The sequence below is a fragment of the Aulostomus chinensis genome, chromosome 18, assembly GCF_037954235.1.
Source record: "Aulostomus chinensis isolate RoL2024-O1b breed Wild chromosome 18, RoL_Achi_v1.0, whole genome shotgun sequence".
Lineage (NCBI taxonomy): Eukaryota > Metazoa > Chordata > Actinopteri > Syngnathiformes > Aulostomidae > Aulostomus > Aulostomus chinensis.
Genome location: NC_141337.1, coordinates 15,232,743 through 15,255,532, shown reverse-complemented (window position 1 = coordinate 15,255,532; position 22,790 = coordinate 15,232,743).

Here is a 22,790-nt window from a genome sequence, read left to right as displayed (position 1 = left end):
ACCATAAACTGAAGAAGTCAAATAATTAAAAAATAATAACAATACCTAAGTATATTGGTGCAGAATTAAAGTCAAGATTTACCTGAAAAAATATTATTATGGTGGTGAAGTAATTGTTTTTTTAAAAAACAAAAGAACAAAACAAAATCAGTTCCTAAATGTTCAAAAATACTTAGATTCCAGCGAGTTTTCTGACTAACCGTTCAGGGTCTCTGCGCCAACAGCATGAACACGTTGATGCAGGGCTCTCAGGTCTCTCGCATTGAGCGTGAGTCGCACGCAATTCAGTCTGTTCACACGCTCCCACACCACACCTTGTATTTCTAACACAGAGAAATTTCCAGGGTAACGCCCACGAAGTTGCGATGCGATTTTTTAAAAAACAGAACAGGTAGAAAATCCCTGCCCTCAAGTTCAGAAGGCCCTCCCTACCGCGCGCCAGCTAATCAAATAAGATATAGCTACCGAACAGCCAATCAAAAAATAGCATTGCTGTATCCTGGCAAGATTTAGATACTCCGCTACTGTTAATCTAATTTCTCTCAGGCTACTTAACAACATGGGAGAAGACTGTATCCATACAGTCCAGACAGTAAATCATCTCATCACTGATATCTGTTGCTGGGGAATATCTGAATGACTGCTAGCTAACTTCAACACCTCCAACCCAAAACACTGATCACACATGCCCACGTGCGCGCACACACACACACACACACACACACACACACACACACACACACACACCTTTATTAGAATAAAATAAATGTGTTCGTAAGAATAAATTTTATTTTATCAAAGATCACCGTTCCCAACCAAACCCCCACCGCCACCACCAAAATCCCACTCTGAACTCTGTTCAAAACGTAAGAGCCCTGTTGATGTCACGTGTTGACTATGTGTCATCACCCACTGCTCAGGAGATGCTGGGTGTTGGGTTGATTGAGCAGAAAAATGGCTGATAAACATAAGAGTCCATTCTGTTATCCGTCTCAAATACTGTTGACAAAGAAGCAAGACAAGTGTCAATGTAGGTTCAGCATTTCTCTGATGGTCAAAGCTGAAAGCCCAAAAGGGGTCATGCTGTGATGGCCACTTTTCTGCTTAACAGGTAAGCTAACGGTTGCTAGCTATCAATAGCAATTGCACAAGTTAACAACTTTAGCCTCTGACAGGTTTATGTTATTGTTATATGTGACAACATCACCAAATGCATCATGATGAGATCAACACTTGAATTGTCTGTCTTACTACCTTTATTCCAACTCTGACCATGTGTGCTGAGTTGCGTCAACCAGTAGATTCGATTAGCTCATTAACACTGAGAGAGACGCATATATGTAAACCACAAACCTTATTCAACAATGCTAACTGACAGTTTGCATGGGTTGTAGGACGAATGCCTGCACCACAACATGGCCTTCAGCAGAATGTCAATATCCCTGCCTGAAAACAAATGCAGCTATAGTCTGGCAATATAAGGGAAAACCTCAAAGATTCCACGGATGATTAAATTCTTGGGCTAATTAGTAATACATGTGGTCTTCGAGTGTTTGAAGAGAGAGAGAGAATTTACCGGCTCTGGCCAATAACACAGAAAGTGTGAGTACACAGGCAAACTCCCAGGTGTGTTCTATATGTGTGTGTTCTACTCTCACACTCTGTGCAAAGTTCCTCAAGCCACAGCTATAAATAATGAAGACCGTTCTGACCCCCATCCCCACCCCCTGCTCTCTGTTGTGCTATCACAGCTTTGCGGTCTGCTACAAGAAACTATTCAGACGATCTGTTATCATGATGCACTTGATTACATCAGGTGAAGTAGCTTCTGCTGGCTGAACGTCAGGGTATTACTTGGGCATCGCTGCACGATATGAGAAAGTGAGGAACACCTGACACAACATAATATCAGGTGCACTTACATTAATGCACACATGCTCTGATGCACAACTCTAGGTACTGTAAACAAGCTAATTCCCTACTATACATGTACCTAAGCAGACACACACTTGAATGGTGATTTACAGTGCCGTGTCCTTGATGCAGTGCTCGAGGAGCTATTTTGAGTGTCCCACTTAGGCAGTGAGGCAGCTAAAATCCATACATCCCTCTGTAGCACTGACACACACACACACACACACACACACACACACACACACACTGACACAAATTTCACGAGCTCACACATTTTTATGCTCACACCCATAAGGGTGTGTGTGGCTATTCTAGATGTGCATTTTCTGTCTGTTTCAGTTTGGTGTCTGTCGATAAAATCAGTTCACAGGTAGAGCGATTGATCTGTTGACCCTTAAAGAATGACCTTGACCTTGTTTCATCTCTGTGTTCCACTGCTGCTGTCTGACTATGGTGGGTATCCACCCTGCCACCATGTAACGCAGACATTTTTTATCAAAAAGGATGTTAACTCAACAAAAATGAAAAAAAACAGATGCTCCTCTAATGTTGTGTTTTTAGAGGGGAAAAAATCTTCGAATTCTCGTAGAAATAGCATTTCAAGGGTGTTAATCTGCTGAAATTTGACATATTTCAAAGTAAAACAGGATAGAAAGAAGGGAAAAACATTCCTCAGCAAGAGTAGATTTAACCCAGGAGACTGTAACCATGGTATTTTGGAAAATGAAAACAGGGTTTTAGGTGGTTGAACCATTGTTGCTAGCGAACTAATATATCTCAGCTTTTAATGAGTGTAGAGTTCAAAAGCGTTGTTTAGTTGTGAAAATCCCAATTTCCTAACAATCCAAGGTTGACTCAACATCACCAGCGAGCAGACTGTGAGACAACAGTACCTCCTCCTGATATCAACGTGATTTCAAGAAAAAACAGGATTCGTAAGCAATCTGACTGATGAGAACTACGCTACCCACAAATCTAAAGTTCATCACTGACGTCCCATCGGTGGCGTGAGCTGCTGAATGATAACTGCACTTGTCGCTGTCCTCCATTTTCAGTTCCTCAAAATTGTTTGAGATGAACACGCAGAATCATGATTTCCATTTTTGATACAGCAACGATAAAAATGGTCGGGCACAAAATGTAGCTCACTTCTGCAAAACAACACTTTGTTGGAAATATCGTTTGCGATAGCTTATGGGGGGACTATTTCTTTACCTCTTTTTGCTTTTCCTTTTATCTTTTTGCAGAAAATAAAATATTTTTGGGCCCTGATTCATCTGCTCACCGTTTGGCTTGGTTGAAAACTCTTGATACTTTATATGAGGATTTATGATGAAGATTAACGGCGGAGATGAACAAGAGGTGAACTCTGTACACTCTGTACAAAAGTTGAGGAGTGATTGATGACGGATGTAATGATTTCATTGGTTGGTAGATGCATGTAGATCTCAACTGCAAGGGTTAAAAAGACTTTTTTTTTTTGGACCATATTGTCTCAAAAATGTTGGACTGCAACTGCGCACAATGCAACACATCACGCGTGCACTTAATCCTGCAGGGTGTGAACTTAATTTGAACTTAAAACACTGCGGTGACCTTTACATAAGAGGAGCGGAGCAGAGAGAGACAGGCAAGGAGGCAAGAATGCAGACAAACACAAGCAGCAGAGCACAGAAAAAAGGGGCACAAATTTCATTCTCACTTCATTTCTCAGAGTAACACAGAAAGGCAGGCAGTTAGGTAAACTGACTGAAAGGGGCAGTATAGGGAGGAGGGGGGGTTGACAGAGAGTTTGGAGAAGGGAGGAGAACGTGTTGAGGGGGAAGAAGGAGGGTGAAGAGGATAAATGTTGCTCGCGGATGAAAACAAAGGGATGACAGGAGATCGGAGGAGGCAGCTTATGCAGGTAAGCGACGAGGAGGAAACAGTGGGTGAATCAGTGGGGGGAGGGGAGGTGGGGCGGATAAACGCAGAGAGCGAGAGAGAGAGAGAGAGAGGTGAGATAGAAGAAGACAGATAGAACAAGCAGTGATAGTGCTGGGAGACAGACAATACAAGTCAGAGAAGAAGAGACAGGAATACCAATAACCACTAACAAGACCGTGTATGCCAAACACCTGCATCACTGTTGCATCTCTCTGTCTGTACCCTTGCATGTAACTGTATGTGTGTCTCGTGTGTGTGCACGCGTTCGTGCATGTGTGCGTGCATGTGTGTGCGTGCGTGTGATGGCCTAGAAGAGTAATGTATGCCTTCTCCTCAGCTGGGTTGATCTCATTGTGTCAAACTCAGTGCTTTGACTAATCACTCTGAAATAAGAGGACTCAGCGAACAGTCGCACTTGAACTCACACACACATATCCACCCAATAACACTCTCACACACGCACACCCACTATCTCGGTATGCCTCTTTGTCCATCCCCTCTATTGCTGTCGTACGTTCGATATCTTCTCTTCTGTGACTCTTTGTCATCTTCCTCTGAGCACCGACGTCTTCCTTTCACCTCTGTCGCTGACTCCTCTGACATTCGTGTGAATGACATTCAATACTGCACGAATAACTCAAAGGAAACAAGTATTTAAGTATTTCCTCTCCACAAAGTTTCTCATATATTTTTTTTTTGGGGGGGGGGGACTATACATTATTGAAAGTGTTAACTATATGATAGACGGCAGCAGGATGAGAGCTGACATTCTCAGCCATCAGTCAGGGAGGAGGAGGAGAATGAGAAGGAGGTGTCGTGCGTGGAAGACAAAAACCAGGTGTGGCAGATGCATTTCTTTCAACCGCTTGCAGAACTTCAACATGTCACCCATTGTACCACGTTGTATTCGTTCCAATATAAAACAACAAAAGGGCATAAAACCTGTGCTTCAATATAAAAAAATACATCACGAGAAATAGTAAAAAAATGTTAATGTCATTCATCAGATTTAACATGACGTTCACTTCCGGTCTTCCAAGTGAGACGCGATTGTGTTTTTGATGGAGCAGAGAGAGAGACGATGACATCTCTGTACACCTCCATTCATCACATTTCAACATTTTTATTTAGAGAACAGCACCAAAAAAAAGGATTCAGTTTCCTAGGAGAGTTTCCTCTGCTCTAACAAGCAGATAAATATCTCATGATATTTGCTGCAGGGACGCCGCTGCAGGTACGGGAATGTTTACAGACTCTCTAATCTTTACACTAAATAAAGAAACTAAAATACAGCAAAGCAATACACAGATTTAAATAATCAATGAAGGTGGGCTGCTGTGCCTCCATGCGTGCATGCATATAGCAACTCTGTTGAAGGGGGAGATGCTCCTGGTGTTTCTACTGGAAGGGGATTACTTTGTATACAGCCACTTAAAATGTCCCCCCGGCCAAAAGCCAGGCACCCTCCCAGTGATTAAACTCCATTGTGAAGACTAGTTTTGGTTGAATTCCTATCTATTTAATTAGGGTAGAGTTTTCTTTTTAACACACAAACTGAATAATTGCATTGTATAACTGACCTTTTATCAGACGAGATGATGGCAGCTTCGCACGGAGGTTGACAGTCCAACTTACTGTTACGTTAGCAAGCTTATCGTCATGCTAATATTCACACAGGCGAAGTGTGAACATCCTGCTGCTCTTGGGAAAAAAAGAAAATGAAGCTGGTACCAAATTAGGTTTTGAGTTAAACATGTTTGAAAACTTCAGAGTGAGTTGGTTTGAGTTGTCATAGTGACACCTTTTTTGGTTTGTAGCCTTTATTTCTTTGTAGTTTTGAGCTCATATGTCAGTATGTTTATGTTCCATTCTTTAATTTTGGCACAAATGTCCACTGGGACTAAGGACTGAAATTGTTTTTGTTGGTTGGGGGGTCAAAGGTCACTGTCACATTCACCTATCAAAGAGGCATGCAATTGCAGTGCGGTGTTTCTACTTCTGTTCAATTTCATTTTTCATTATAAAATCCTGTTTTCACCACACTGTGTTTATCAAGCATGAGCGAGTGCGCAGGCTGAAGATGTGCTTTCACTGGTCCATCATCAGATTATTGTGGTTTCCCCACAGGACATCCACGACAATGACATGCACGATTGCATAATTTTGTAACCGAGTGTAAGAGCAGTTGGATTCTCCGAGTACTAATAAATTCTACCTCATACCGGTTTTTTGTCCCGTACTTTACATGCTCAAGGAAAAGTGACTCTGATGAGACGATATCTGCTGCCAGATGTGACCGTACTTGCATCTGACTGGGACAAAGATGAGTGACCGTGGCACCGACTTATCCATCACCCTAAAAGATGCCCTCATTTATCGTCTATTTCATTTTAAAAAGGATTGTAATTTGTGACATGCTGTATTGAAGAAGACCTGAAATTAGTGACTAAAAGCAAAACTGGCACAGAAAATGTTTACTAAGAACCAGGACCATTTTTTTCATTAACTTCTGCACAATCAGACAGGTCTCCTGCTGGCTATTAGTGAGATTATTTTGTGTTAGCATCATTTTTCAGACCTGGATCTTATGTCCATTATTTAAAACAATCTATGGTGTGTTCAGAAGAGAATACACACCCTGGTGTAAATTTACTTTGTCTGGAAAGCCCAGATTGACCATTACCTTTCTAATACATGCTGAGGAGCAGGTGCATGCTTGTATGATTGTGTGTGTGTGCGAGTGTGTGTGTGTGTGTGTGTGTGTGTGTGTGTGTGTGTGTGTGTGTGATGAGTGATTGCAGTTCGACCTTTCCTTCTGGCAACCTCTCCTGGATTGCACTCAGATCAAGATGGCAAGTATTCTAAGTGTGTGTGGCTGTGTATGATTGCGTGCGTGTGTGTGTGTAAGTGGTTTGATGGATCATGGCTGTTGGATCGCATTGTGAGGAGCCTGGGCAGCCAAGTCATATCACATTAACACACACACGTGCGTGCACACACTCATGAATGGGATAAAGAATGATTGGAAAGAGCTCTAGTGGGGGATAACTTAAATGTCATTATGATGAGTGTAAGTTTATCTATCTATCTATCTATCTATCTATCTATCTATCTATCTATCTATCTATCTATCTATCTATCTGTGTCTGTTGATGTCTTGCTTCTTCTCATGGCAGGGAGGTCACGAGTGCTGCTGCTGCTCTTGTCAGGTTCAGCTGCACTACTCCCTGCAGCCTACTGGGGGCAGTGTGAGCCACATATTATCTATTAAAGTAGAGCAGCCGAGGCAGCAGCAGTGTAAAAGTTGGGTGTTTGCTATGAGGTGTCTGCATTCGGATGAAATACAGTCACACTGCCTTGCCAATTTCGTTTCCACAATGCACTGCAGAGTTTATACTGACGAATGCAACCGTGTCTGCAGCTTTAATCGTGGTGACTCCGGGATTTTTCTGGCCACAATGATGACATCCTACATCTGTACCACACGCAAGAACCTGCCACCGTCCGCCTCCATCCCCAGTGTAACCTGCCTGCGCTCCTTCCAGCTACCAGCTAGATAACATGAGTTTAATGTCACAATCAATCAGTATGTGAATGTCAGTAGAGAAATATGAAGCCTTGGGGCAAATTTTATCCGTGATTATGTATTTAAGTAATTATTAGTGCCAATCCACTGTCATTTCCATTCAACACAACTGACAAGACATCCATGACATACACATGGTGACAGCTTTTAGGTCAGAGAGGCTCTCCTGGGACTGTTAAAGACTGAAATCTCTAAATTACTGTCAATTAAAAACAAATAAGTGAATCAGAAAAATTAGATGACAATTTAATTTCTAGTTGTGACAGTTTTTTTGAAGCTAAATTAGAAAGACTCACCCTTAAAGGCAATCCTAAGTTCTCAGGGTAATTTTCCATTTCGTGCAATCATAATGAATTTGTTTTTGTTGATACTCTTCATATATTGTTAATGTTTATATGTGATCTTGTGTGTATTGTTGATATATTTTTTTTAGGTTTCCTCATTATTATTTTTATATTTACTGTTGCATTGTATATAATTTCATACAGTTCCTTACCTTCATATTGCTCAATTACTTACCAGGATTTTTTTATTTAATATGATATTGATGCACTTTTTGCGATACCTTTGTTGTGTAACACCTGGGATGTCCCATAATTTCTCTTATCTTATCTTATCTTGTCTTGTCTTATCTTATCTTAACTTATCTTATCTTGTCTTGTCTTGTCTTGTCTTGTCTTAGTGTAGGATGAACAAGAGGGATTACATAAAGCTTTGGACCCTCTGAGGGAATCCGTATCTCATACAGTAGAACAGAATAGAAATTTAAATCGAATTTTACAAATTAAATTAAATAGGACTTGGCAGTTCGATAGATTTGGACAAGAAGCCAATTGTTGGACATGTGTTTGTCTGAATATGGGTCAATATGTGCGGCTGAATGTGCTTCATCTTCATTTGAGTGAGTGAGTGCGCGTGCGTGCGTGTATGAGAGAGTGTGTGTGTGTGTGTGTGGGGGGGGGGGCTTGGATGCAGCATCAAAGGCTCGTTCACAGTGATGTGGCAGAGGCAGTGTCTCTCCCTGCCACCAGCTCTAATTAGTCATTCACGCTGGTTATCGCCAATCAGCATCTTCTTTTAGCTCTCGAGAGCGAATCACGAGGATGCTGCATACTGGAAGAGTCACAAATACACACACAGGCACACACAAACATGCTCAAAACTCCCAGAAGCACACTCGCATCCTCCCTCCAGCGAAAGCAAAGACTGCATAGAGGGTAAATTACAACATAAATGACGGCGCTGAAAATGAAGCCTGGCCAAACACGGCTCAAGTGGAATATGTTGTGAGCATTAGGCAACACGACTGAGTGCTTGTGTGTGTGTGTGTGTGTGTGTATGTGTGTGTGTGCGCGCATGTTACTGTATGTGTGTGAGAGAGAGAGACAGATGTTTTACTGTATGCAAGCATCTTTCAGTTCTCAGTTCCACTGTGATTCAATCAAAGCACCAACCGAATCAAGCGGGTTTCTTTTTTTTCTTTAAATTTAGAAAAATGCCTCAGAGATTCACAATTAATCTAACAAGAATCAGGATGACACAAACTGATATTCTCATTAATTTTGCCAGAGATGTCTGGAAACCTCCAAAACATATTTCCCTTCGCCCTTCTATGAACTGATCAATATGAATATTTTATCTTTTTTTTTTTTGATGATGGAGCAAATCAAGAATATTGTGTTCATTCTATTTTCCATTTTGAACACATTTCAATTCAAACATTTCAGTCTACGTCAGTGGTTCACAAACTTTTAAACTCCTTTACCCCCCGAAACATTCAACCTCCTGCCGAGCACCCCTTAAACCACCATCCATGGCTAGGCTAGCACTGCTAACGTTAATGCTAGATGTCAGACATGGGGCTGGACACCTGAGAGCAGATTCGTTTATGAATATTTAAGTAAATAAAAAGGCTAATTTTTTTCCGACCCAGGACGAAGTGACAAAATTAGGCCTATTTACAGGAGACCTGCCCACAACCCTACTCTGGCTCTGATTGGCTAGTTCTTGCTACAGGGAGATCCAACCAGAGGGAGCGGAGGAGCAGGTCAGCACAGAATGCAGGTGAGAAAAGGATAAAACATGCTCGTCTGATGGAGGATTTTGACAAGATGTTTTTTTTTTGCGTACCCTCTGGTGTAACTGTGCGTACTGCTGGGAATCATAGATCTAGTCTGCTTATGCTAAAAAGATCAGCCTTTGCAGCACTCACACTGTTAAAATGATACACATTTGTTTCTGATGACAGCTGCAACATCGTACACATAACCGCAAATTAATTAGCGGTCATTTATTGACAATATATAGGTTTGGTGATCAACTGAAAAAAAACATCATGGGAGAGAAGTTTGATTATTGGGAAGAGGCAGTTGAAGCCAGATAATGTTCTCCATTTAATTCAAATTTGGGGGGAGCCACAAAAGCAAAAAGCTATTTGGAATGAATCCATTCATGGAAAACCACAGGGAAAACTGATAACACACACACACACACATGCATGCGCACACACACACAAGCGTGCGCACACACACACACACACACAAGCGCACACAAATACACACTTGGGAGTTGGAGCCTGGTCTGATCATCTCTTTCCAGGTCAGTGTCTCCACTAGCAACGGCTGATGAGACATCAGCAGTGAGCATGTGCACTTGCCTCCTGTGATGAGATGTTGGTGCGTGGATCAGATCAGCAGAGTGTAAAACTGTTACTGCTGTCCGTGATGTCTAGGAAAACAACGAAAACCTCCCCTTCCTCCTCCAGCTCGCTTTCCCAGTCCTCCCCTCCCTCTCTATTTCTCACGCCCACATGCTCCTAATCATTTTACGTCACCAAGCATCAGGAGTGGTTTGTCACATTAGCGGCAGTGGAGAAGTGAGAGAGGTAGAGAGCGGTGACCTTCCTGGAGACAAAGGCCGCCTGCATCTTAAACAGTGTCAGTTTGGAGGGAGCCAAGCTTACAGATGGTTGCCTTTCTGCTTATACAGCCGGCACTTATCATGTTAAGACCCAGTGTCCCTGCCGCCGCTGTTGCCGCTCATCACACACGCACGCGCTCATATGCATGAAGTCATAAATATTGAAATTCCTGACTGGAAATGAGGAAAACATTTTCTCAGAAGCTTGATATGCATAACCACACAAGATAATGGGTGAAAAACAAAGTAAATTGTGTGAATACATAAAGGATAACATAACTTTTAATTCAAATTCAACCTGCGGGGGAGATAGTTATGGCTGAAAAATTCAAACCGATTGATAGGAAATTGACTTCTCTGACTATCACCAGACATTTAATGAGATCCTCTATGTGTCTGGTGGCTCAAAAGCCACCGCGGGACAGATCAACCTGACTGAGAGTCATGTGGTCAGTGATGGCAGGTCTGCAGCAGCAGCACCTAGGATGGTGAAGGTCCATCAGTGAGTAAAGCCCCCATTCAGCCACATCCATCCATCCATTTTTCTACCGCTTATCCTGTAAGCCTGCATTCAATGAGAGGTGGGGTTCGCCCTGGACAGGTCACCAGTCCATCTCAGGGCCAACACATAGAGGCACTCACAGTCACACCTACGGTCAATTTAGAGTATCAATCAGCCTCGTCCCCTCTTGATGTCTTTGGACTGTGGGAGGAAGCTGGAGTACCAGAGAGAACCCACACAGGAACAGGGAGAACATGGAGACTCCACACAGAAAGATCCTGTGCTGGAGCCAGGGCTCGAACCCAGAACCTTCTTGCTGTGAGGCCACAGTGCTGACCACTGCACCACCGCGCCGCCCTATTCAGCCACATGTGGGAGAGAAAAAAACAGCAACAACCTGGCTGCAGCTTTAGACTTGTATTAAACTCATGTACATCTCAGCCAGACATGTAGGAGGACAATCAGTTCAAAAACCCTCCAGGGTTTAATTTAGTACAGCCAAATGTCAATTTCACACTAAGAACTAAACCAACTGAAGACAGGAACATGTATGCAAATGTATCATTTTTTTTTTGCTTTGGAAATGTGCATTTAAATGTGAGTTCAGACAGGCCACATAAGTCTGTTGACATCAGCCAGTCACCACCATCTGCTGTTACGCAGCACTTTCCCAAACCGCAGCTTAATATAACAGGAAAAATTTCAAAGTCCCCCTCGAGTCAAAAATATATATTTTTCCTTCTTATTCCTACTGTTCAATGTTTGAGCTTAACTGTGTAGGCTGATGCAGACACTGGAAGGTTGTTTTCACATTCATTGGTTCAAGTACTTTTTCAGTTCAGCTCAGTGAAAATCTGATTTTAAGGGGCCGTTGTACCAGCAGGAATTGTGACATCGCAAATATATTTGGAGGCTGTTTTCTGTTCCAAAACTCAGCGTAGACAGTGCACGAAGAGGTCTAATGGAAGCAGCTGATAAAGTACTCATGAGATGCACATTGTAGATTTTTGTATACATAGACAGATGTGTGGAGTGGATCTTTAAACACTGAAATCAAAAGAAACATGTTTTGAACATTGTTTTGGTACATTTATGTGTTCTGCGTATTGTCATGTAGTAGTTGTGGTATTTAGTTCTTGCTTTGTATTCTTTGCTGTTTTAGATTTTTGTTAATGTCTGCAGCTGGTTTGTGCTGCAGGAATAAAGCCCTTGTTTGATATGCTCATCGCCCTCTTTTATTTTTTTGTACTCCAACCACTTTGTTCTCTGTCCACACATCAGCTGTTTGCTCGTCTTTCACCTGTGACTCCTCGCTAAAGTCTGTTTTTAACAAGACTTCTAAGCTGGGAACAAGGCTGCTCTGCCTTTTAGATGTCCTATTAGATGACTGCAGCTGGAGGTCTCTGACAACTGCATCGCCAGAAACACACACACACACACAAACACAAATAAACCAGCTCTACTTGGCATTCTGTTTAAGGCAATGTCAGTTTGTGTGTGTGTGTGCGCGCGTGTAAGTGTTGGAGGGTATGACAGTGCTGATTGAACCACAATCGGACAATGAATACCAATCTGTGCACTCCCAATCTGTTCTGTGGGTCTGTCTCCTTCATTGTCCTTGTGTGACAAGATTTTTAGTAGCAGCAGCAGCACAGCCAGCGTTTCTGTCACTTATACCAAACCGAGACTTCACACGCCTTTTAATGGTCTTTCAGGTGGATCCACATGGTCCCGAAAAGGAATGTAGGACTCTGCTTTACAGCATTTTTAAGAATGACGTCTCATCAGAGATCTACTTTTGTGAGATGTTATACAGTTTAAAAGAATATGACTATGTAATGGTAAAAGGCGAATTTCTGGAAAAAGAATTAAATCATCATAGGTATAATTTTCTGCACGTTATCTGATGTTTATTTCATACTGGAAGACGTATACGCTGGTAAATGGTGGCCGACATACCAGAAACCCTCCTATAATTGAGCCTACTTTAATCAAAACCTCTCAAATGTACAAGCATGACTAAAATAGTGTAATTATAATAGTTATTAAGTTCATTTGTATGAGAATTTTTCAACCAACACCACCTTACGCTGTCTTTTCAGTATCAGTCAGTGTTTTTGAATGTCTGTGTCGCTCATAAAACTCAGAGCTCTGAGTTTTGAGACAAACACGCACGCGCACGCACGCACGCACGCACGCACGCATGCACACATACACACGTACATACACACACGCTGCACAAAAAAAAATACATCCAGGAGCCGTCTCGTCATAGATTAAACTCTTTTTGAAACAATTGGAGCCCAGTTTGTCTTGGCACGGACTGCTCCACTCTAAGATGCTCCCCAGGTTAGCCAAGTAGCATGCTAAGCTTAAGCGAGGCAAGCAGAGCAGAATCCCCTATAGATACGTAAGATATTCATTTAACCATCCAGCCAAACTTCTTCCTCAAGTTTATCACTAACCATTTATAAATATATCTCTGCATAAATATTTGTCATGATACACACAAGAGCCTGCTAAGAAATCAAATTAGCTGAACTGGTAGAGATTCCTCACTAGCATATGGGACAAAAAGCAACACGTGGCTAACTTACATGAAAACTCTTTATCTTTTTAAATGTGCTGGACAATTTCATGTCAAAATGCATCATGGAGTTCATTTATTTATTTTTTTTGGGGGGGGGGGCACCATAGTTTTTGTTCATTTCCATCTTTGAGTTTAAATTTTAATGCCTTTCTTCTCTATCCATAACTTGCTCTCTCTCTCTCTCTCTCTCTCTCTCTCTCTCTCTCTCGCTCTCTCATTTCCATCCATCCCACCATGTTTCCATGCACTTCTCTCAGCATTTTCAGCCTTTATCTGAACACTCTTGTTTTCTAGGCTGTCAGACTCACTCTCAGAATAAGACATGGTATGAATGCAGGATTTTGAGAAAGGACTGAGGGGGGGGGGGACAAAACAAAAAGAGGTAGGCAAAGACATTAGGGGTTGGAGGAATAAGCAGGGGAGGGTCAGGTTGCCTGGAGCAGAGTTCACTCCAGTTATTTTCCTCCTTTGATTTGCCTTGTTTTAACCCCCATCCCTGTCTGATGTTAGTATTTTGAATACTTTCACCGCAGTTTTGAGACAGAGAGCAAGCAAGAGAGAGAGAGAGAGAGAGAGAGAGAGAGAGAGAGAGAGAGACATCATTTTGCCCTGCAGGGGAGGAATGCAGATGGTAAGATGCTTCACTCTTTTCTCATCCTTCACTTCCCTTCATCCCTGACAAATAAAGAGAATTAATTAGAAAAATATAAATGTAGATGACTGAAGGACTGGGAGTGCAGGAGGGACGAGAGTGACACTTCTGTTTTGAGAGATGGAACTTGTCCACTCTGCCGAGTTGATGGATTTATGAGACTGTGTGTGTGTGTGTGTGTGTGTGTGTGTGTGCATGCGTGTGTGTGTGTGTGCGCGCGTGTGTGTGTGTGTGCGTGAAATGTTAAATAGTAAGACTGAGGACAGGTATGGGAGGTTTTTATTTAACTTTTTCAATATTATTTATTGGTAAAAAAAAAACAGCATGGCCTAAAGTTATTATTTGTAATGTCACTGCCAACAATTCAAACTCTTTTCTTTTATATTTTAGCCGGCAACAAACAAAAGCAGCACTGAAACACTGCGCGCCGCCACACTAACCCTACCAACAATTGTCATTGTCCTGATAGTTGTTGGTATCAGGAAACAACAGTTTTTTCTGAAGTGAATTTTGTGCAGAAGAACAGTAGATGTGTTCATCCCATTTGAGTTTATAACACTACTTTTCACAACTTTGACCCCAAACTGGCTGAAATGTTTTCCTTCGGCAAGTTGTTTTGTGGTTTTTTTCCAAACACGAAGCAGAACTCAACTGTTAGAACACCATAATAAATGATTTTCTTAAAGTTCAAAATCACCAAATAACATTCAGCGCAGGGATTTAGCTTGATTTGATCCTTTATTCCTCAGTCTGTAAATGCAGCCGCTTGGAAATATGATCTGTGGTCAGAGTTAATTTTCACTGGAGTTATATTATCAATGTGTTTTATTATAATTATATGTTATTGTATTCGTAGGTTTCAATAATTGTTTCTTGTGTATATCATGTACTGGATTGCACTATTGCTTATAGAGCACTTTGAGCTCCAATGAATGTGTAAAAGATGCTACACAAATGAAGAGTTTGTTGGTTTTTTTCTTGTTCATGGCGAAGGAACCGACTAGACTTCTGTCTTCTGACATTGTTTCTTAGTTGTTTACATGTCGTTTTGACAGTGTGGCACCTCCACCACCACATTATGCTGCGTTAAGATGACATATTCATTAAAGTATTTCACATATTTACATGTCGCCACTTTCTTAAAAGAATTGCCCAAGTCATTTTTTTGACAAACGTATTATTTTTTTGCTTAAATTTACACCTTATAACATTTTATCTTATGGCGGCACAGTGGTGCAGTGGACAGCACTGTGGCCTCACAGCAAGAAGGTTCTGGGTTCGAGCCCCGGCTCCAGCACAGGATCTTTCTGTGTGGAGTCTGCATGTTCTCCCTGTTCCTGTGTGGGTTCTCTCTGGTACTCCAGCTTCCTCCCACAGTCCAAAGACATGCAATTGAGCACGAGGCTCTAAATTGACTGTAGGTAGTATCTGCTTCAACCTTGTGGGTTAAGCCCGCTGTGGTCAGCTACACCAGGCAGAGTTGACTAAACTACGTACCAATACAATAAATGAGAACATTATATTAGCTGCAGGAGGAGACTGGATGCTTCTATACCCGAGGAATATTAGCACAGCCATTGGTGTCAACACTGCAGACTTCAGTTATACACACAAACACTGCATTTAAAAAAAAAAGAGAAAAAAAAAGCCTTCAGCAATAAGTTCAAACACAACTTTCTTTCTCTCCTCCTACACACGTGGCCAGCCAAGTTGCGAACTGGGCGCGATTGTCAAACTGGATGTTCTGTAAAGTAGAGAAATTGCCATCCAGCCCCTCCCCAGCTCACAGTTCAGATGTGCTGTTAGAGGGCATGTCCGAAGCTGTTCACCATCAAGCAAACACTTCCGTTGAACTCACATTTCCTGTGCACATATTCACACATTTTGGGGAGCATTGTCAAAAAGGCTGTTTTGTCAAATGTCAAAAATGCCTGGATGGTGTCATTAAAAAGACAAAAGGGAAAAGAAAGGGCACCTTTTGAAATTTGGCTACATGGCTTGGAGGAGGTGGAGTAGCTGTCTAGTCGTCAGAAGGTCACCAGCTCCAGCTCGATTTGTCCAGGTGACACTGAACTCCTTATTGCTCCTGATGAGCCAGTTAGTGCCGGGCAAGGCTCCCTTGTCTGAGTGAAGCAACAGCAAGAAACCGTAAGGCCTGAAATACACCATCGGTGATGTGTAACATCAGTCGGATGGAGCAGCATCAGTTTGTTACGCCCACCTTGCAGCATCAACTGAGTTCCAGTGCAATGGAGAGACACTTTTATAGAGTTTCTGTCATTTTCAATCCCTGGAGGACTGTCAGCAACATAAACACACACAAAAAATGAGTGCTGTGTCACATTTGTCTCGTGCAAACTACGTGGTGCGTATACCTGCTCCTACTGATTACCTGCAACCAGGACTGCTGACAACAACCATCGCTATACTGGCTTTATGTGTCCCAAACAGGCCTAGTGTTTTTTCAGGCCTTAACACTGAAAGACACCATGTGAATGAAGTCTTTAGTCGACTGAAAGGGAAGAGTTGAGGTGCACACTCACTCACACACACACACACACACACACACACACACACACACACACACACACACACACACACACACACACACACACACACACACACACTGGGGCTCCACAATTAATCAAAATTGATTGCAAATTGCAATGTGGCCTGCTGGGATTTTCAAATCAGGAAGGTGCAGTATTTGTTAAAGACTTTGTGTCAGAATAACATTTTAAATTAAATATTGCAGTGCTGCCAGCAGAAGCATCATCTTCTAAAGACTTTTAAAGATTCTCACAAAAATCACGATATTTTCATTTTAATGGGATTTTCAATGCAAGTGAGAATAACGATGGAAAAATTAACATTCCCGAAAATATCACACATCATATTGCAATCTCGACATCAGTGAAAATAATGAAAATTAAATGTTTCTTCCAAAGTGTACAGCCTTATCACACACAAACACAGGCTGGGGGAGGGAGGCCACGCGTACACACACACACACACACATCAGCGTCAACATGACTCAGCCTCACCTCTTCCCTGAAACACTCTTCTCATCTTTCTTTGAGTAAACTGTCATCTCCTTCTTCTTTGATCATCCTATTATCTCAATTTTTGTCTTCTACTACTGAATTTTTGTCTGTTGCCCCCCATCATTTTCTTCTCTCCCACTATTCCTCCCCTCCTCTTCCTTCACACGCAACCCCTTGTCTTTCTGTGTTTTCACCTTTACTTTTGATACTGTTCTTTTTTTCAGCGCCCTTGTTTCTTTTCCCTCTCTGTCTCTCCCAGTGTCTCTGTACTGTTGTCAGTCTGCTGCTGTCTGTCGAGCTCCCTGAGGGGATACAGAACAAGTGTTTTTGATTTGGAGCCAGGGTGAAGATGCATCAGGCCACAGCCACAGCCACTGTCACACACACACACACACACACACACACACACACACACACACACACACACACACACACACACACACACACACACACACACACACATACACACACACACACACACAAGCACACACACACACACACACAAGCACACTCAGGGGCATGCACACCCCATCATTGAAACAGACAAAAAAGTACATGAACACATCTACACGTGCAGCACTGCTTACACACCTGCCTACACACAAGAAATGCACCCACACACAAAAGAAATGGAGGCGCGCACACACACACACACACACACACACACACACACACACACACACTGTACTCGGTGGACAGGTGCAGTGAAAGTGAAAGACAATGTTTTCTCCTTGTACTCAGAGGGAGGGGAGAAGAAATAGGAGAACTGAATGATGAGAAGACAACATTGAGGATGGTTCTGCCACACACACACACACACACACACACACACACACACACACACACACACACACACACACACACACACACACACACACATACCATTTAAAACCCTGATCTTAAAACTCTTATATACACAACAAATGAGTGCAATTGATTTTACGAGTCTTTGCTTGTGTATGTGGTCAAGACCTGAAAGATTTCCATGTCAGAAGGTCATCACAGGTTAAGTGTCTATTGATTTTTTTTCTGATTACATAATGTTAGCGCATATAAGATTCCGGCTCTTTTATTGCCCATTGAAAGAGGAGTCATTATTCTGAACATCAGGGCCTTTCAATGAGCTACATATCATTTAAGTGTCTCTCTGTCTCTTGTTACATTCCATCTGCAGTACCTGCTGTTTTTACTTAGAAGAACACCTGCCATCTAGTAAACTTATATTTCAAGAGTTCTTTTTGTGGATTATGAAATCTGAAATATTTAGCTTTTGTTTATCAGCCATCCAAGAGCTCTGAGTATGTCATTACGATTACCATACAGTTGATGAGCTTCAACTCCACTGAGACAAAAATTGAACATCCGAATCAGTTCTGATCTCCCTGGAAACCTGAGTTAAAGAAGGACCGCAGGGGTGAAACATCCCTCTGCAATCCTCCCTCCTTAAAATCAGTTTGCTGCATGTGTCAAAGTATAAGCAGGCCAAAATGAAGTAGGAAAAATAAAACACAATTGAAGGATGTAAAGATGACGTTAGACATTCAGCTACCTAAAATGAGCATTAACACATTTTAGAATACACTAATGTACTGTACGTACACTCGCTCAGCTGAATACCTGATGATCTGCCCAGATAATCAACATTTCATAGCATACATTTAATCAATAGACTACTTTTAACTTTTAAATTGTATTAGTCCCAATTAAGAACCTGTTTGAAGCTCTTATCCCACCTCACTGGTCCAGGCTCTCAAACCTCCTGCCTCCTATAACCCAGATGGGAGGAGCACTAGAGCTCACACACACTCTTATCCCCCACGGTGAGCAGCACCTCAAGGACAGGTGACTGCTAAATCCAGACCAGTGGAAATAGAGCACCAGTTTCAGGGGGTTTGGACAGAGATCAGAAAATGGAGACATTCAGTCTGAGGAAACATGGCAGAGGGCAGGACTAGGAGTGACAACAGGGCTGAGGCGTGTGATTCCAGCAGTAACCAATCGTGACTCACAGCTGATGACAAAGCTACAAGTTTTACATTTATGGAGAGAACGGGGGGGCCAGTATTTAAACCCTGCTAGTGTGGGTCATCGTCAGACCTGGTGGTGACAAGCTGATGTTACACTGTTGATGTTTGTATTGAGCACTGCCGAGTCTCCTGCAGGACCATGGAACAGGAAATCCTTCTGCCTCAGACTTCTGCTGTCTCCTGAGTTCTCCTTTCACAGGCTCACATCCAGGAAACTTCCACTACATTTACTGCAGGAGAGCAACAGTTTCAGTTTACTCTCATGTATCTTTCCTGAGCTGCACTGCAAGCAAGGTTAGCAAGACAGATCGAGGGCGAAAGGCTCGCCAAACTAATTCAGCAAGTTAATGTTATTTGCTGACATCAAATTTGGAAAGAACACAGTCTCAACTGATTGCTGCTCATGGTGTTGTTGTTTTTTTTTTCTTTTTTGGACCAGAGGTGTAGTTCCTCTCCATCCTCTTATTGAAGTTGACACCTGATTTAACATGAGGGGGAGGCAGGACCCTTGCACAATACGTGGCTGCTACACAACTTGCATAGTAAGTGTAAAAGCTCTGTTGAAAATAATAGGATTGATGAAGATTTATTACGAGACTATTGGCTTGCAAAAAGTGTGCATACAAACCCGGCAGAGTTACCGCCAGAAAGCAATACTTCCATGTCATTTTTAATGTATCATTGAAAGTCTTAATGCAAAACTCTGAAGTACACTGATTAAAATGTCTTTGAAAGAGGAATTCATGGAGCAAAAGGCTGAATTGATAATGCAGCTGTGCAAAAAAAGAAAAAGAAGAAGTAAAAAAGCATGGCCTTGAGGTACAGAAACAGGATTTGCTTCATTGCTGCCTACTGCAGCACATTCTGTTCCTGAGAAGCCATTATGAGTTACAAGGGTTTACGTGTTGGCATGCACACAGGCTGTCGAAGCTCACTGCTGGTCTTGATCTCACTTCACTTGGCGAAGACATGCACACACATAGATGAGTGTAGAACGGGTGAAACAGCAGACAACTGTCAGGGGCTTTTTGTTCTTGAAGCAATCTGAAAGCCTTACACTGTCATCCTCATCCTTTTTTTTTTTTAAATCAAACTTGTTAAAAAGGAAAAAATCCAACAACAACACAACAGCATAGCCTTTATTTTAATATTCCAAAACCTGTTCAAACAGTAAGGACCTGTCGATTATTGATCTCTGATTTTATTGAAGACATTTTACAGCCAAAGTTGTATTTTGTGATTTATCTGAGGTACATAAAACCAAAGTCCCACTTGTTCAGTTTCCATCCAAATGTACTGTTGATTGTAGGCCAATTTTTTTGTTTTTGCTTTTAGCAATTAAGGTGAAAGGAAATTCAAATCTCTGCATGATTCCATCCATTATTGTGGATGAACCGTTTAAGGTGTTTGATTATGGAGATAAGCAGAAGTTGGAGCACTAGCTTTTCAAAGGTCACAGCCAGATGATGTCAGAGCACCCCTGAAACCTTAAATGAACACAGAAGTGAAGGAAATCAATAGGATACAAGTTGTATGCGGTACACCAAAAAAAAAACGAGACTTTTAATCAACTAATGTTACAGCTATGTGCTTTTGGAAGAGTTCTGGTAACAGAGCAGTAGATCACGAGCAAGTTGGAAGTACGTCATCATTTTTTCACCAAATCTGTTTCCATTGCTGTTTTCTTCTCTAAGTGTGTTATAGTAAAGTGATAATATGGTTTGGCACTGAAAAAAATTCAAACAGAAGGTTTCTCAGTGGTCTACGTTAGCATCAAATGTATTTAAAAACAAAAGTTTACCAAAGTCTGACTCCAAAAAAGGCCCCATTTACAAGATGGCCGCCATCAGAGCCTTAAATGGACATTTTCTCCTTTGTACACCTCTTAGACCAGAAACACTGGCGCCTGATGCATGTTTTGGCCATACAATATTCTAATTAGCATATTTTTATAATAGATAAGTGATGACAAGTGCAATTATATTTTAAAGCAATTGGCTACAAGGTTATTTATGCAAAAAAATAAGTAAAATTCACCTTAAGTAACTGCATATTTCTCCTTTCTCATATCATTTTGCCCAAAATAAGTGGGTTTCTGTTGTTCTTAACTATTTTTTTTTATTCCAACAAAGAATAAATGCATCAGAAGTGTGGTGTACTGTAAAATTAATTAGAACAGGGTTGAACGTGAAGGCTCAGTTCCTCCAACCCCATTTATTTATCTATTTATTTTTTAGCTTTTTTAACTTTTTTGCCCTTCTTTTTGATATACATTTTTTAATATTTTTCTCATTTATACATGTTTTTTCTATTTTCATCAGTTTCCTCTTTTCTTCTTGTTTAATCCTTTTATACTTGACCTGTGGCACTGTGACCTTAACTAGATTTCCCATTGTTCGTCACACTCTTCCTCCCACAGAGGTTGATTGTCACAATTCCCATCTTGATGCGGTCCACTAGCAGGCATGCCTGGTCGTCTCACTTGTTCTTTTTCTGAGAACGAGACATTTCTGCTGCCTATAACAAATCTGACGAAAACAAATTGACTGCAGAAGTTGGATAGCATGAATGTGTGGGTGTGTTCAGCACAACATTTAAAGAAAGAATTCAAACAAATATGAATTTACCAACCTACTTATTTCGTTTTTTTATCCACTCAGAAACATCTGTAGATGATGCATATATTATATTATTGGAATTGAAATTAATAACCGTTTTAGAGGGTTCACACACAGGCCTCTGCTCAAGCTAATCTGTGCTACTTCAGATTTGTTGATGATCAAATTAATTCAGATCCAATTGAAGTTACTTTGGAGTGCGGTAACAATTACATTGGAAGTCAAGTCTTTGATTTATCAAAATATGTATGCAAAAACATAGACTGAGTAGGACGTGCATGACATCGTCTAAATAGTTCAGGCTATACCTCTGGTTCACTCCAAATAAAGATTAAAATCTTACAGTAATCTTACAAAATAATGTACTCCATGAGTGTGTGATCACGTCAGAGCAATTTAGACAAGTCCAGCGGATTTATAGACAGTGCGCAACCATATTCATGCATCAGTGTTAAACCAGTGACTACAGAGAACATCCATGCGCAGCTGGACGGTCAGAATATACTCTATGGTACAAAGATTTGACAAAACAAATCAAATAAAGTAATTGAATGCATGAAGATTTCTGCTCATACTAATAACCAGACCACCCTTGGGAGAGGTGAAACTGGGGTGATGTATGACATCACGTGCTGCTGGGGACATGAGTTATAGATCCCAGGGGGAAATGACTGTCAACATGCGAGCGAAGTCGGTCATAGCATTGATGGGAGAAGTGTCAAAATCAATGACCAGGAGAGGAGGAAGAGGAGGAGAGAGCAGGAGGAAGATCAGGAAGGTCACCCGTTAGCAAGTTCCACTTTGCTGTGAGGTACAGTAGAACAGGAAGTGGATTTTTTCCTTTACACCGCAACCATCCTTTCTCATCGGGGGAAACAAATTCCTTTGTTCAACAACATAACATGATGGGTGGCTGTAGCACTGGGGGCATGTTGGGTTGATTGCTGCTCTTAAAAAACCCCACCAGACCTTTGACAGGTGTTTGAATCGTGTTCAAGTCCATTTTATATTC